Genomic DNA, 17,019 nt, shown 5'->3' with positions numbered 1-17,019 from the left:
GAACACAGAAGTAGTCTTTGGTAGTAATAAGGGTAAAGTTATTGAAAAAAGGATTAATCACTAGGAAAAGCTCAAGCCTGTTAGCCTTTGTCTTGATTGACAAGTGACGAAACCATCATTAAAAGAGGCAATTTGAGATCAATAACGCGGCATTAAGAAAGCAATCAGAAATGTGCCGTTCAGAAAGGTCACATTGTGAAACAGAAACAAAGCAAAGCCATTTTGAAATAAAACCTGCAATAAATAAAGGAGGAGGAGGCTGGGAGCATGCATTGATAGTGAGTTGCCGAACGTACAATACAATGAACCAACCTGGATTGGGACCCAAGTGCAGCGAGTGACACCTTAGCACCACACTGGACACAGGTGGCTGGAGTGCCAATCTTGCCACCAACCCCCAGGTTTTCTCTGTAAGTTGGACGAGCTGCTTGCAGGGCTGGATGCAGATTAACATCATACCCAGGATGAAGCAATTGCTTGAGGGCCCAATGGAGTAGAGCCACTTCTGATGTTTACAGGATTTGAACCAGCAACCATCTGATTGCCAGTACAGATCTCTAGCCTCCACTCCACCTGGAATAAATAAATGTAAGGTGAATACATGATTGAGCCAAAATAAAATAATGGCATTGTCTTATATATAAACGTCTACACATGGAAGCATGTGTCTGTCCAGCCCGGAAGTGAGAGGTAGAGTCGGAGTAAGGGCTCTACCTCAGAGGAAACAGAAACTCACTTGGCCGCTAAAACACAAGCGAGGCGAGCACATCAGCAAAGCAAAACCTCCGAAGAAAGACAAAGTCGCTTAGCCGCTAATGCACAAGCGATGCGAGCACGTTGGATAAATGAAACCTTGGCAGAAAGAGTCACTCACTTAGCTGCTAATACAGAAGCAAGGCAAGCACATCAGCAAAACGGTATCCCTTTACCTTTTCCTCCCGCCGCTAATACACAAGCGATATGAGCACGTCGGCAAAACGAAACCTCCTAGGAGAGAGATGCCAAGAATAGTTCCTTTCAATTACCTGACATCTCTACATTTCAATTTCTTTTCTGACGATTTCAATAGTTTCAAGGACCCCAGACTTTTTACAGCATGAGCTTACACAGCTAGTATTTTATAACCAGTAACAGCGTACTGCACAATAACAATATGAATACACTTGACTTATATTTTTAATCCTCTTTCTTTCTCTGTACATTTAGAATTCATTTTCTCAGAGGTTGATGCGCTTACTGCTTCGTGAGCAGCTCTTCTTTTCTCCACTCTAGTGGCCCTCTTCTTTGCTTCTTCCGTCAGCATCTTTTCATGCTAAAACTGATTAAGTCGGTGTATGTGTTGCAATTACTTAGTACATTTTTTTAAATTATTCACTTAAGCAGGCACGTAAGTCTTCACTCTGCCTCAAGAATGATTTAAGATATGAAGAGGTAGGGGAAGTGACGGTGAAGATGGTAGGGATGACAATGGCGCCCGTACACATGTGTCGCACCACCGCCCTGATGGCCGCTGCCGAGAGTTAATTCTACAATAAAATAAAAATAAAAAGAGGAATACAAACCATCACACCTAAAGCGGACAGTAGAGGTCACATAGTATATGTGTACCAAATTTCAGGTCAAACGGTTTGTGAGCTACAGGTGATTTAAAATCCTGGACAGACAAACAGACAGCCATGGTAGCGTATTATATAAGATTAGCCAACCCGCGTAACATACGCCGCATAATCAGGCCGGTTTTTTAATGATTTTTAAGCACAGGGAGAAAATTAACATTTGAAAAATCGGTGATGTAATAAATCAGCAAGAAAAGCAACATTGTAACAATGCACGGAACGAACCAACACACAATCGTCCGTGACTGAAAACTGGCGGGCTGCCATCGCTCATGTGCCCACCTCCAACTCGTCACTTGAGTCTGCACAGTCCAGATGAACCTGTGACTCACGTAGGCTTTCTGTGTTCCTGCAGGAGCATCTAAGAAGACGCATGTCTGTCGCGGATGCGAATTGCTGTATGTAGTGTGTAAAACAGTTTGCTATGGTGCACGCGGTAGTGCGTCTTAACCGTCTTTTTAAATACTGCTTACTTCACTGTGTTTTAACCTCAGTTGTAAGGGATTGTTTTAAGGATCCCATGGGATACCCCTCGCAAACTGTTTCACACGCTGCATATGGCGACTCACCTCCGGCGTGGCTCCTTCCTGCGTGCACGGTAGGTGTCTTACTTGTCGGTGGCTCAGTGAATCCACGCCCCTTCCGGCATGCTTTCCATGGGTGTCTTGCCTTAGTGAATTATATATATATAGATAGAAGATCATGAAGTGACTTTTATTTGATTATGATGACTCATTTATATATCACTGTACCTTTTCAAGTGATTATTTCATAATTGTCTTTTTATTTATTTCAGTTTATTTCAGTGACTTTCATAGAGCAAAGCCCCTCACCAAGCCACCTTTTTCATCACGCTAGCTGAGTTCTTTCCGGCTCCTCCATTGCCATTTGACCTCAGGCATATTAAACATAAACAGCAGTTTCCAGTACACTATTAAACATTTGCTCAGCATTTTATTATTTTTTGTGTTTCCCTTGTAAGCATAACACCTTGAGGAGCACACTGAGGAAGTTTATCCTGAAAGGTACTTTGTCATTGTAAATTGAACTGGGGCTGAACCGACTGACAAGAGGAGGGTCGCAAAGTAAAACCAGACTACTCAGTGGCCATTTTCAGTCTCACATGGCGGTCTACAATAGAACAGCTCCACCCCACCCCCTTAATTTTCGTTTATAGGTTTTTTTTTTTTTTTGGAATTTCACACTGGAGAAGCAGGTCATTTACAAGCAGAGCAGTTTTAATGTCCCATATCCTGTGGCAGGAAATGACAGGCTGGCTTCACCAGGCTAAGGGTGTGCGGAAGGGCCTGATCCTCAAGTGTGCACCGCCCTTTGAGCCGACAGAAAGAAATGAGTGTGTCGAAACAAGCCGCAAGGCAAGCTGGGGTACTGTAGAAAAAAAACAAAAAAACAGTAGGGCCTCTGACGCCCACTAAGGGAAAAGATTAAAGATTAAAATAGATGCGGGTGGGGACCAGGGCAGACAAATCATAGCAGCAAAGAGCCCAAGATATGATCTCAAATAAAATAAATCTGGTCACGGAGCTAGCTTTATGAGTATACTCTTGGAGAAAAAAAAAAAACAATCAAATTAAAAAGACAAGCAGATGTTCGTAGTCTTCTAGAGACATATCAGATTTTTTATTTAAATTTTATATCTTAGAGTATCTGCTTTAATTATGACAAACTGTTGGAATTTTAATGATGAAACAACATTTCACTAGAAAACAGAGGCTGCATCCCAAATTAGCTGTCACACACAAGTATGCCAAATCATAACACATGGCATCCTTCTGTGTCGTTAAATTGTGTGCCAGTTCCTCCTGGCTAACAGAGGCATGACGTTTGCCCATTCATGCAGTCCTGCTCAACAACTACTTCCGAACGTCTTTACGAAATAAGAAAGTAGCCAAATTAGGCTTACAAAGAATTAGGAATGACACAAGCAAAGGAACAATTTTCATTTTAACAAATGCCTTTTGTGATGAGCACGATGTTCAAAACATTCCCGAGGTCAAGCAGAACACAGTGCCTACTTGTAAATAGCTTGTTCAGGGGCACACAGAGGAGCAGACATGTGAAACAAGGACCATCCATCTTTGGCTTACATGTTTTGCTCTCTGGCCCAGTGAAAAGCAGAAATCTGAAAGGTTGCTCATTTTATTCTAGTAATGGCAAATTTCAGCAAAACATTATCCTGGAATTTCCAAGCTGTAGAAGAATTATTTGCACTGTACAGAATTTTAAAGTTAAGAATACCAATTTGTGAATTTTTTCAGATATCTGAAGATATCTAACCATACTTTCACACATTTTGAAACCAGTCAGCGAGTGCTGGAGCCTAATCTTGCAGCATGGATCCAAAGGCAGGACCCAACTCAAATGGGACACCAGTGCATAGCAAGGAACATGAATGCAGAGGTATGTAGAATGTGCAAAAAAAATGAAACAACTTGAAAAAAGACATGCAAACAGGGAAAGAAGCTGCACATATCTCAGAAGATCACGAATCCTGTCTTCTTGAGCTGTGAAAAATCCATTTGATAGTCATTCTGGTGTGTGCTCAGACCAACTGTCTATCTATGATAACATTTTCAAATCTGTTAAGAGCAGTAGTTTTTATTAATGTATGGTGACTTCTTCTGAAAATTCACAAACTATGTGTCCAATTAGGGGTTTTCAGACCAAGGTTTATAAATCAAAAAAATAAAAATAAAAGGGCAGCCACAGTTATGGGACACACAGTGGACACCCTGGTGGTCATAGCAAAAGAGAGAATTAAAATAAACCTGAGTGCCATTATGAACAATGCTGCACATCCTCTCGCTGACACATTAACACTGAGGACTTTCAGCCAATGAATCATTCAGCACAAGTGTGTCAGGAAACGCTACGGGGGCTCCTTTATAAAAACTGCAACACGCCTACATAATGCCTCACTGGGACTTCCTATTTTGTCATTTTGGTGTGTGTTCAGACCATAGTGTGTATTTATTTATTTAAAGAGCTTCTGCACAAAGCCAAATTTCCCCGTGGGGACAAAAAAAGTTCTATCTATCTATTATATAGTGTCTTTTGCATCTATCTATCTATCTATCTATCTATCTATCTATCTATCTATCTATCTATCTATCTATCTATCTATCTATTATATAGTGCCTTTCACATCTATCTATCTATCTATCTATCTATCTATCTATCTATTATATAGTGCCTTTCACATACATCTATCTATCTATCTATCTATCTATCTATCTATCTATCTATCTATCTATCTATCTATCTATTATATAGTGCCTTTCACATCTATCTATCTATCTATCTATCTATCTATCTATCTATCTATCTATCTATCTATCTATCTATCTATCTATCTAAACATTCTCAAACTTGTTAAGACCGGTGGTTTTTATTCATTTATTGTTGGTTCTCCTAAAAGAAAATTCACAAACTATGTGTTCAGTTTGGGGTTTTTGGACCCACAGATTATAAATATATTTGTTTTTTATTACAAAGCATTCTGACAAAGTTTTTTTTTTTTATCATTGTTCCACAACACCATTTTGTCTTCTGGCTGTGTTTAGTGTGTGTACTGTTGCTAGTAATATTGTTATGAAGGGTGACTGGAGGTCATGACCTATGATGTCACAAGTTAGAGGGTATAAAGGTCAGACCCAAGACTTCTTGGTTATTCGAGTTAGTTAACGGTTTTTTTGTGTAAATGTATTTATAGTAAAAAGACCTCCTGGCATTTGAACTTGTTTTGATTTTGTCTTCCATTTTGTTCTTAACGGTCACTCGGCTTGCTTTTTACTGTCATGACCCAGGCACAAACTCCCAACATGGTTTTATCTCCTGATCCCTCACACTAAAATTGTTCCCTGCCTCACGCTGAATTTGTACAAAGCCCACTTGTTTCAGCTTAGGACTGGAGCAGGTTGGGTCTATCCTGCCAGCATTAAGACTCAGAGAACAACCCTGGAAAGAGCAGCCCACCACATGGCCCACACATACACACATTCATACTCACAATTGGAGTCGGCAATTCATCTAAATAGTGTGTATTTGTGGAATTTGAGGGGAATCTTAAGTAGTCAAAGGAGAAATGCACCAAGAAACCACCAAGTTGTGCACACTTCCATAATCGCACAGAAGCAATGTATAATTGCCTGTTAACTCAGAAAATGCCTTTTTGGAGGATGTAGAAGTAAAACCAGAGTCCCTGGGGGGAAATCCCATGCAGGAGAATGTACAAAGTTCAAACAGGCAGTGGCTATATGCAGCATTTTGAACCCTGAGGCTGTGAAACAGCAGTGTGAAACTGCATACCATCACGTCAATCTCGTCTTTAATAGAAATCAGAAATTTATTTCAACTTGCTTACAGAGTCTGCAGTATTGAGAACATTTCCTCAGCCATTAACTGCCCTCTTCTCTGTCAGGTCACAAATGATTGTCACATCTGGCACTTAAACACCCCTTCACTCTGGGCTCATATTTAACTGTCCTCTATTTGCCATTGCACTAACAATATTATGCTAGAGCATTCACATGTTGAGGGTGGCATATGTATCCTCAAAATCTTGGAATCTCATCATTTCTCAGGTGTTAGCATCTTTGAGTTCATCTCAACTAAGATTTCGCTTGTCTCTGATTCTGCCTGAACTTTGAACTTGTTCCTCTGTCTGCCCATTAAACATTTGCGATTTCTTTTGTTTTTTCTCTCACTTCATTGTGATCCTATGCCTACCAGTCATCACCACCTTTCCGTTAGGAATCCATAAATTAAAGGGGCATTCATCTCCCTGTACTGCACAAGCTTCTCTGTCTCAGCTCTGTTCCTCTTCTTCTGAAGGCAGAGACACAGATGGGGGTTTGGTGCTCTCTTTCTGCTCTTTAGCCAATGAGACATATCAGACGATGAAGCAATAGCTGTCAAAGTTTACGTGACCACTGCTTGTTCCATCTATTTCTGACTTGTGAGCTATTCAAGACCAGCTATAAAGAGATCTTATTTTATTCAAAAACTAAATGAAAAATTACATTTATTGTTTTAGGTTGAGACACTATGCTTTTTGAATGATAAAGACCAGAAGATGCACATATTCAGAAACAAACATAATTCAATACCAAACCTCAAACCAATCTGTCATCAGCTTAACCAACACTCAAAGATGGATAACAAAAGATGAAATTGGTAATTCATAAGGACAGTGATCAATAATTCCATTCTCACACTACACTTGGGACATCCACCAATCTTGGATAGTGATGGGATGTCAATGTTATTTTGATGACATCAAATGCATCACACATTCCATGGAATTCTGGGAATGATTACCTTGAAAACACATGACACCTATCTCTAAAATGACAGTGCCCATAACAAAACAAAGATAGCAGCACAACATAATATTATACAGTATATATAACTTCTTCACATCATTAGAAAAAAATGCTAATTAAGAAGGCAGATTGGGGTGCACTCTTGAACCCCTGGAGGTAAAAATAACACACAAAACTGAGTGCCATTATGAACACTACTGCTCATCCTCTCTCTGACACACCAACACTGAAGACTTTCAGCCAATGAGTTGTGGAGCAGCATGAGTATGGAGAAACAGTATGGGAGCTCCTTTATAGCAACAGCAATATGCCTGCATAACACCCCACTGTGACTGGGACTGCCAAGTCAGATGTTTCTTCTTTCATTTTATCCTTTTTGATGTGTATTTGAGAGAGGTTGTTTGTCATAATATAATGATAGTATGTATTATTTCACTTAGATTTCAGTAAAAAGCTGAATTTCACTCTATCTATCTATCTATCTATCTATCTATCTATCTATCTATCTATCTATCTATCTATCTATCTATCTATCTATCTATCTATCTATCTATTATATAGTACATTTCGTATCTATCTATTATATAGTGCCTTTTCTATCTATCTGCCTCTTCTATCTATCTATCTATCTATCTATCTATCTATCTATCTATCTATCTATCTATCTATCTATCTATCTATCTATCTATCTATCTATATTAATTTTAGAGCAAAGCTGATTTTCTGTTGTCTAATGCTACTCACCTGCACTGAACAGTCGTGTGACATCTTTAACCACTAAATGCAAAAGACTAAAGACAGTCAGGGACTTTGATGGCTTACATTGAACCAGCCACCTGCCATCTCTTTAACGTTCAGTTTGCTTGTCGCTCATGTTGCAAGGCAAACCAAAGCTAAACGAGAGTTCTGTTAAACAGTCAATCTCATTCACAGTCACACGAAGCAATGTCTGTTCAGTCTGACAGAAGGGTATCTGAGTGGGAAGGCAGATGAAATGGAGGTGTGGCTTTGTGTCCCAAAGGGGGTGTGACTGAGTAACCTGAGTTGCAGGCAACCTGTAGCGACATTTATTTGAACTGTCTAGAGCTGAGGCCTTTGCAAGGGTGTGAACTTTATGCACTAATAGGTACTTATTTTAAATATTTTCAATGACGTCAATATAGAAATGTCATACCAGCTCTTCAACATTATTTGTTTTGATTCTCCTTCTTCCTATAAATATTGCTGCCTGAAGCAATGCCTGCTGCTCTCAAGGATGCCTTTTAATGTCTAGTGAAAATCTTCTATTTTTACATTTTTTGCATGTTTTTTTAAAGATACATAGCACCCTATAATCAAACATCATTAACTAAGTTTAAAATGATATCATAAAGCCATATTATGCTGCAGAAATAGCTTGTGCAGCCATTCCACGGTTTGGGGGATCACAGATAATCAGCATGCCCTCCACTTTCGGGGTTGTGCTTCCAAGAGAACTCAAGCGCTGGCATGTTTGGTGGCAGGTGGCCCTGTAAGAGTCTGGCATATGATCTCAGGAAGGCTCCTGCTTTGGGAGCCTCACTGCTGAGACAGGCTTCATCTCACTGCAACCCTTTAATAGACTAAGTGGATGCAGCCTGTGAATGTAGAAATATTGATAAGTTGATATTAGGAAATATGAATTTTATGGTAAATATTTACATACATACTGTATTTTTGCCCATATCCATGCATGCTTGGTCTACTACCAACATGTTTAAGTGAGTGAGCCTGTGAGTGTGTCCAGTGACGGACTGGTGCTGCCCAAGGCTGTTTCTGCCTTTTAATTAGTGCTGCATAAAGTACGGAACTGACACACTTGAGTAAAAGCAGAGATATATTTCTGGAAAGTGACTCAAGTAAAAGAAAGAGAAAACTAATCAGAGGCTTAAAAGAATTTGACATTAACTATACTAAATTATTAAAAGAACAAGTCAATGTACGGCCTCTGTTTTACATATTTTTTGTGTATGAGTCGTATTACAATGACTAAATTATGAGCCAAGGAGCTATCAATTGAAGCAGTGAGATTCAGCGTGAGCAGAATGGCACCCAATTCAGTGTGATAGGATAGGCGACTTTAAGAAGGAGCTAATTCATTCCTGAAAAACCCTTTTGTTAACTGAATTTTCATGACATAAATGCTTAATTACAGCTAATTAAAATGGAAAACATTTTAAGAATTCTCTGGCCCCCAAAATGACCCCCATTTTTCTTCAAATAACAATAGATTACACAAAAATGAATGGAATTAGCTCAATAATATTAAATATTGAAGCATACTATAACACAATATTGCCGTTCAATAAATAATCTTTAATACCTAGACTATATCACTTCCAGTCCCACATTTAAAAGAATGGCCTTTCAGTTTTTCCAACTCACGATTTGTTTTGCAGCTACCGTATACAGTATTCTCACATATAAGTCAGGTCTTGAAACCTGAAAAATCGATCATGAAATCGACCCTGACTTATACGCCCATTCAAAAATGTGACCCTTATTTTTTTTTTACATCTTCTTGCCTCTTCCAATCTCGTATCAGTTTTTCAGACACATCAAATTTTGTTGCAGCAGTGCAGTTACCAATTTCTTTTGCTACATCAATGACGTTTAATTTAAAACCAGCTTCATATTTTCTTCTGATCAAACACTGTTACAATAAAGGTGTATGAGGGTGTGAGATTCAAAAAACACAAATCAGTGCAACCGTCGCTTCAGAATAGTTCGGGTATTACTGTGTGGTCACATAGGAACAATAGAGAAAGAAAGAGAATGAAAGAAAGAGAGAGAGAGAGAGAGAGGTTAGGATCACGCGATGATATAGCGCATTGCTGTGCCCACAGTGGTAACTCTCTCACGTGGGCATTAAGCATATCATAATCCCTTGTTCCAATAGCGTGAGTTTTCCACATTCGACTTATATGACCGACATTATAAAATACCAGAAATTATAGTGTAAAATCAAGTCCCGACTTATCCACGGGAGGACTCATCCACAAGTATATACTGTATATTGCCCAGGATAATGTAGGAGGACATGTGAGCAGCATACGTAACAAGGTGAGAGTACCACATCACGCTATCAGCTGTGGAAATAACGAGACTGGGATTGGACGTAACTACCGTTCGGCTCCTGCCTGAACATCCAGTCCCGCCCCATTCTGTCTGCTGCAGTGACTGCATAGATGATTGGCTGTTAGCAACAGTGATGCGGTTTTGAAAATCATATACACACATTTTCCTAATGTGGTGGAAGCCTGTATTTTAGATAACTGAATGAATCAAAAATGTGAGCATTTGGATGGTCCTCTTGTTTTCTCAATAATATCGCAATAACAAATGTGTCGACCAAAAATAGCCATTTGCACAAGAAAAATGTAGTTCAAGTTCAAGCACTTTGTTGTCATTGTGTAACACAACGAAATTACTTTTTGTGACAGCCCCAAGATGCATTTAAAGAAAAGTCAAATAACTCCAAATATGTCATATACAGTGTTAAGTGATCAAGTAACCAGAGCAAATTATTATTACTCAAAGTACAGCAGCATAAATTGTTATTGCTGAATAGTACATTACATATTATATGTTATATTACATTAATGCCCATTATCATTATAGCTTATAGTGAAGTAAAAGTGAAAGCAGACAGAAAATTTTAAACTTCAGTAAACTGGGAATATTCTTAAAATATAGTCACGTATAGTATTTTGTTACTCTAATACACTGCTTGTGACCAATGCTCCAGATGCTACAATGCTGAACTGGGTAAGCAGGTAGTGAGATGTGTGGTTGGATGCAGTGAAGCCTGCATTGAACTCTGGTGCAGCTCCCTCAATGCTCTCATGGCTCAGGTTTCATTCTCTATGATCTGTTTAATGTTTTCATGTTCTTACTGTTTCTACTCTCTCTTCTGTTTATTTTTCCAGTCTCCTTTTGGTGGTGGCACCATCTACTCAAAGCACCGTGATGTTCCAACAGTGATGGATTAAAAGCCAGAAGTCTGCATGACCATCATCATCAAGTCTGTCCGTGAGAACCCTAAATCCAAAGAGGACTGTTTCATTTATGTTAGGTAGAATGCCCAGAGGGGACTGGGCAGTCTCGTGGCCTGGAACCCCAGCAGATTTTATTTTTTTCTCCAGCCATCTGGAGTTTTTTTGTTTGTTTTTCTGTCCTCCCAGGCCATCAGACCTTACTCTTTTTCTATGTTAACTAATGTTGTCGTATTTTAATTTCTTATTTTGTCTTTTATTTTTCTTCATTATGTAAAGCACTTTGAGCTACTTTTTTGGTATGAAAATGTGCTATATAAATAAATGTTGTTGTTGTTGTTGTTTCTTCTTATATTTTCTACATGCACTCTGATCCTCCAAAAACGTCTTGGTTAAGGTTAGCTACTCTCACTACATATCAAGACATCAGGAGGTCTTATGTGTGTGAACACATATATTTGTCCTGTTATGAACTGGCATCCAATCCAGAGATGGTTGTTGTTTTGTGTTCAGTTCTCCCAGGACAATTCTGTCTCCCTGTGACCTAGTAATGGAGAAAAGGTTTCAGAAAATCCATAGTATCATAGATGTGCATCAAGATACTGTATAGCAGTGGGACTGGAGACAGTAGCCTAATCAGCAGGAATCAGCCATTTGAGGTAAATTTGTTGGCAGACTCACAGTGTTCACCAGCCTATGCCAGTGAGACGAGACAGAATGGATTCATGGGTTCATATTGTTTTGCACCAAATTATGTCCATACTAACTCTAACCTTAATATTAATTTTGCCCGTACAGGGCAGTGGGCAAGTTCTTGGGACCTGCATGGGAAAAAGGACTCTCCTGCCCTCCATGAGTCCCCCACTAACTTGTGGGCAATCTTTGGTCAGGTAAAGGTTTTGGGAGTAAACCCCAAGAAAAAATCCGAAGCTGGAGTCTAGAAAGCCACTGTTCTTTGTTTTCAATGGTTACTGGCTGAGCGCATCTACCCAGAGTCACGGTATGGCTTCCATGCCAGCTGATCAACTATAGACATGTTCTCCCTCTGAAAACTCCAAGAGAAGTGCAAAGAACAGAAGATGCCCCTCTACCTCACCTTTTTAAACCTCACAAAAGTGTTTGACCTTGTCAGCAGTGTCTTGTCTGCCTACCCAGACTGCAGAGTATAATAGAATCCTTCCACAACAACATAAGGGGGACAGTGCAGTATGATGGGAGTACGTCTGAGCCCTTTGAGTTCTGCAGTGGAGTGAAGCAAGGCTGTGTCTTCGTTGCTGTGTTCTTGAAGCCATTTTTGGCTCCATGAGGAAAGGCATCTACCTACACGCCAGTCAGATGGCAGGCTATTCAAAATAGCCTGCCTTAGAGCCAAAAACAAAGTGTGTGAGTCCATCATCAGACACATGGTATTTGCTGATGATGCAGCAGTCAGAACCCACTCACAACAGGACCTCCGGAGCCTGATGGATCAGTTGTCTCAGGCCTGAAAGAACGTCAGTCTGACCATCAGTCTGAAAAAGGCCAATGTGACAGGGTAGGATGTTGAGGTACTGCCATTCATTACCATAGACAACTACAAATTGGAGGTCGCTCACCAGTTCATCAACCTGGGCTACCCCATCAGTGACAACCTATCCCTGGGTGATGAAATCAATGAACACATCGGGAGAGTCTCAACAACTCTTGCCTGCCTCACTACACATGTCTGGGAGAACACCAAACTAACAATCAAGACCAAGATGGATCTCTACAGTGCTTGTGTGATCAGCACACTCCTGTATGGCAGCGAGACATAGACAACATATGCCAGGAAGGAGAAATGACTTAACACCTTCCACCTGTGATGCCTCTGCTACATCCTGGGCATATTTTGGGAAGACAAAGTGACCAACGCTGAGGTTCCATTCCATGCTGGCTTAATCAACATGAACTCCCTGCTCAGGCCACACGGATGATGGTTGCATCCCCAAAGACATCCTCTAGATCCTTCTAGTGTCAGGCAAGAGAATAGCAGGCTGCACACCGATGGATGTCTGCAAGTGGGACATGAAGACCCTGGGCATCAGCATCAAGTCCTGAAAAGAACTGGCAGCCAGTTGTTCAAAGTGGAGAGGCATCTTGAAACAGCACCTCAAGTCTGGAAAAGAAACACTCCAGAGAGCGGCGGCAGACAAGCAAGCCTACAATAAAACCAACGCTGGTCCATAAACAGAGCTGAGACCACCCACAAGTGAGGCCCCTGCAACAGAGATTGCTACTACTGCGATGGTTTTATTTGTCACAAATGACACTGCAACAACAAAAACAACAAAAGCAAGGAAAACCAGAGCACATCTTTTCAAAGTCGCTTTTGACTGATGGAGGCCTTATATACAGGGTGGAGAGTTCAGTCTCTCAGCTGAGTGTGAATAGGGAGCTTATCCACGGACTGAGTTCCAAGAGACAGCCATTTTCCAAAGCTAAATAAACCTAACCCTAAGCCCGTACTTTTTGTTTTAGAGCAGCAGAAACCCAAATTTATTGGACCCGGTGACATTTTTGCAGTCCTCAATCGTCTAGTTTTGTCAACTATTAAATTATCCACCACAGTCTCCCCTTCCTGCACAAAATGTGGTCTTTTGCTGTAGTAGCCAATCTACGTCAATGTTTGAATTTGTGGCCTTTGTGTTAGCTTCAATGATTCTGGTCATTCTCCATTGACCTCCCTCATTAACAAATTGTTTTAACCCATCTCAATGTTTTTTTATTTACTTTTTACACCATTCACTCTAAATTCTAAAGACTGTTGGACAAAAAAATCCCAGGAGGGCAGCTCTTTCTGAGGTGATGTTACTGCCAAGTGGCTCTCCCATTCTCATACCTTGGAATAGGTAATATTGACCACATGTCTTGCCTTACAAGCACATGATTGGCTCTTTGGAGGAGCATGTGTACCTAATAAAGGGGCCAATAAGTTTATATACAGTACGTTTAACCACTGAAGACAATAATTTTAGTCTGTTTTTATTTAAATTGCCAAAGAAAATCTGTCAAACTGAGATATGTGGTCCAGTCGTCCCCACCCACACATTCATTTTCTATGCATATTGCTGTTTTTTTTTTGTTAATTCTGGTTTTACATCTGAACTTTGGCTCAACTGTAAGTTTTCAAAAGTTCCAATAATAGAACAATGAATAACTGCTCAGTTGAGCAACACCTTTCGTGACAGATGAAGCATGCAGAAATGTATAGAACTGTCAGGTGATCTATATTTCCACTTTCAGTTATTTTTTAAGCAATTTCTTAGCACTTCTGTCTGTTCTTTATAACTCGCTGCTGGCTCGGCTTGCCTCTTTTTCTGTTTCCTTGCTGGTTAAGAATTTGGATGGGTTTAAATCTGAAATTGTTTACCTGCCTTGATTCAGAGGACAGTGCATTTCTGTGTCCAGAAACAGTTCCAGTCTTGCCTCTAATATTTGTGGGTAGTTTTTAGGACCCTACAATGGAAAAACAAGGCCCTGAAAGTGGACAAATAAAAATATTGATTTGTAGCACTACCCGTTTGTTGAATTGTTGTTCAATTACAGATACAATATTTAAGCCGCTGCGGTGGGCTGGCGCCCTGCCCGAGGTTTGTTCCCTGCCTTGCACCCTGCGTTGGTCCAGCAGACCCCCGTGACCCTGTGTTAGGATATAGTGGGTTGGATAATGCATAGATGGATGGATGGATATTTTAGTAGTATAAAGAGTACAGTAGATTCAGGAAGCATATACAGCAGATCCCTGCACTTTCTGTACACTTTATCGCGTTGTAGATTCAATTTTAAATGAATATGGATTTCTCCCCTTAATCGATACTCATTAACCCATAATGATAAAGTAAAATCACATTTTCAGAAATGTTTGCATATTTATTAACACTTAAAAACTGTAGTCAACAATGAAAGCCAACTTCCAGTAAGGTCTTCGCATAGCATCCTTATATTTTGTTTCTCGAAAATACGTAAAACGTGTTGCATTTTTTGGCCTGAAAATTGACATATTTATTAAATCTCATCTTTCTACTGTAAAACATGCAAAACACTAAAAGTACAAAGTCAGAAGTGTAGAAAGTATAATAATGATACAAATAATAGTAATAATGAATAATAACAAGAAGACAAAAGAAGAAGAAGAAAAAGAAGAAGAATATTAATTTCACATATACTGTCAAAGTGTGTTGTTTGTGTGGTATATCTTGAAGCCCGGTGAAATACACAATCCAATGTCACATTCAGGAAAATTGTAGCGTGAATTCAGACTGATCAGCTTTTGAACAGCACACTGCACATGTGCGACTGACACGAGTGTCACTTTCGGATTCCTCAGACTCACTTTTGATTTCACTGTCCGTTTCAATTTCACTAACTGAAGACAGATTCACTTTATCGTCACTGCTTGTATCACCGTCAAGAGCGTGCAACACCTGGGCTTTTGAAAACGTTCCTTACAAGACGTCATTATGAGGCCAGGACTAGACGTGTCTCCACCATTGCACGGGTAATACTCGGGCCTGTCACTTACGCAAGACAAGCCTATAACATTTCTCCAGCGATGCTTGGCACTAATGCTGTTGGCACTTTTGTAGCCAGAGTAATCCTCAGGTGTAACGCTTATGTGAGACACATACAGTGCATCCGGAAAGTATTCACAGCGCATCACTTTTTCCACATTTTGTTATGTTACAGCCTTATTCCAAAATGGATTAAATTCATTTTTTTCCTCAGAATTCTACACAGAACACCCCATAATGATAACATGAAAAAAGTTTACTTGAAGTTTTTGCAAATTTATTAAAAATAAAAAAACTGAGAAATCGCATGTACATAAGTATTCACAGCCTTTGCTCAATATTTTGTCAATGCACCTTTGGCAGAAATTACAGCCTCAAGTCTTTTTGAATATGATGCCACAAGCTTGGCACACCTATCCTTGGTCAGTTTCGCCCATTCCTCTTTGCATCACCTCTCAAGCTCCATCAGGTTGGATGGGAAGCATCGGTGCACAGCCAATTTAAGATCTCTCCAGAGATGTTCAATCGGATTCAAGTCTGGGCTCTGGCTGGGCCACTCAAGGACATTCACAGAGTTGTCCTGAAGCCACTCCTTTGATATCTTGGCTGTGTGCTTAGGGTCGTTGTCCTGCTGAAAGATGAACCGTCGCCCCAGTCTGAGGTCAAGAGTGCTCTGGAGCAGGTTTTCATCCAGGATGTCTCTGTACATTGCTGCAGTCATCTTTCCCTTTATCCTGACTAGTCTCCCAGTTCCTGCCGCTGAAAAACATCCCCACAGCATGATGCTGCCACCACCATGCTTCACTGTAGGGATGGTATTGGCCTGGTGATGAGCGGTGCCTGGTTTCCTCCAAACATGACGCCTGGCATTCACACCAAAGAGTTCAATCTTTGTCTCATCAGACCAGAGAATTTTGTTTCTCATGGTCTGAGAGTCCTTCAGGTGCCTTTTGGCAAACTCCAGGCGGGCTGCCATGTGCCTTTTACTAAGGAGTGGCTTCCGTCTGGCCACTCTACCATACAGGGCTGATTGGTGGATTGCTGCAGAGATGGTTGTCCTTCTGGAAGGTTCTCCTCTCTCCATAGAGGAGCTCTGACAGAGTGACCATCGGGTTCTTGGTCACCTCCCTGACTAAGGCCCTTCTCCCCCGATCGCTCAGTTTAGATGGCCGGCCAGCTCTAGGAAGAGTCCTGGTGGTTTCGAACTTCTTCCACTTATGGATGATGGAGGCCACTGTGCTCATTGGGACCTTCAAAGCAGCAGAAATTTTTCTGTAATCTTTGACTTCATGCTTGGTTTGTGCTCTGACATGAACTGTCAACTGTGGGACCTCATATAGACAGGTGTGTGTCTTTCCAAATCCTGTCCAATCAACTGAATTTACCACAGGTGGACTCCAATTAAGCTGCAGAAACATCTCGAGGATGATCAGGGGAAACAGGATGCACTTCAGCTCAATTTTGACCTTCATGGCAAAGGCTGTGAATACTTATGTACATGTACTTTTTTATT

The sequence above is a fragment of the Polypterus senegalus genome, chromosome 14 (assembly GCF_016835505.1).
Source record: "Polypterus senegalus isolate Bchr_013 chromosome 14, ASM1683550v1, whole genome shotgun sequence".
Lineage (NCBI taxonomy): Eukaryota > Metazoa > Chordata > Cladistia > Polypteriformes > Polypteridae > Polypterus > Polypterus senegalus.
Note: the sequence above shows the minus strand (reverse complement) of the source record.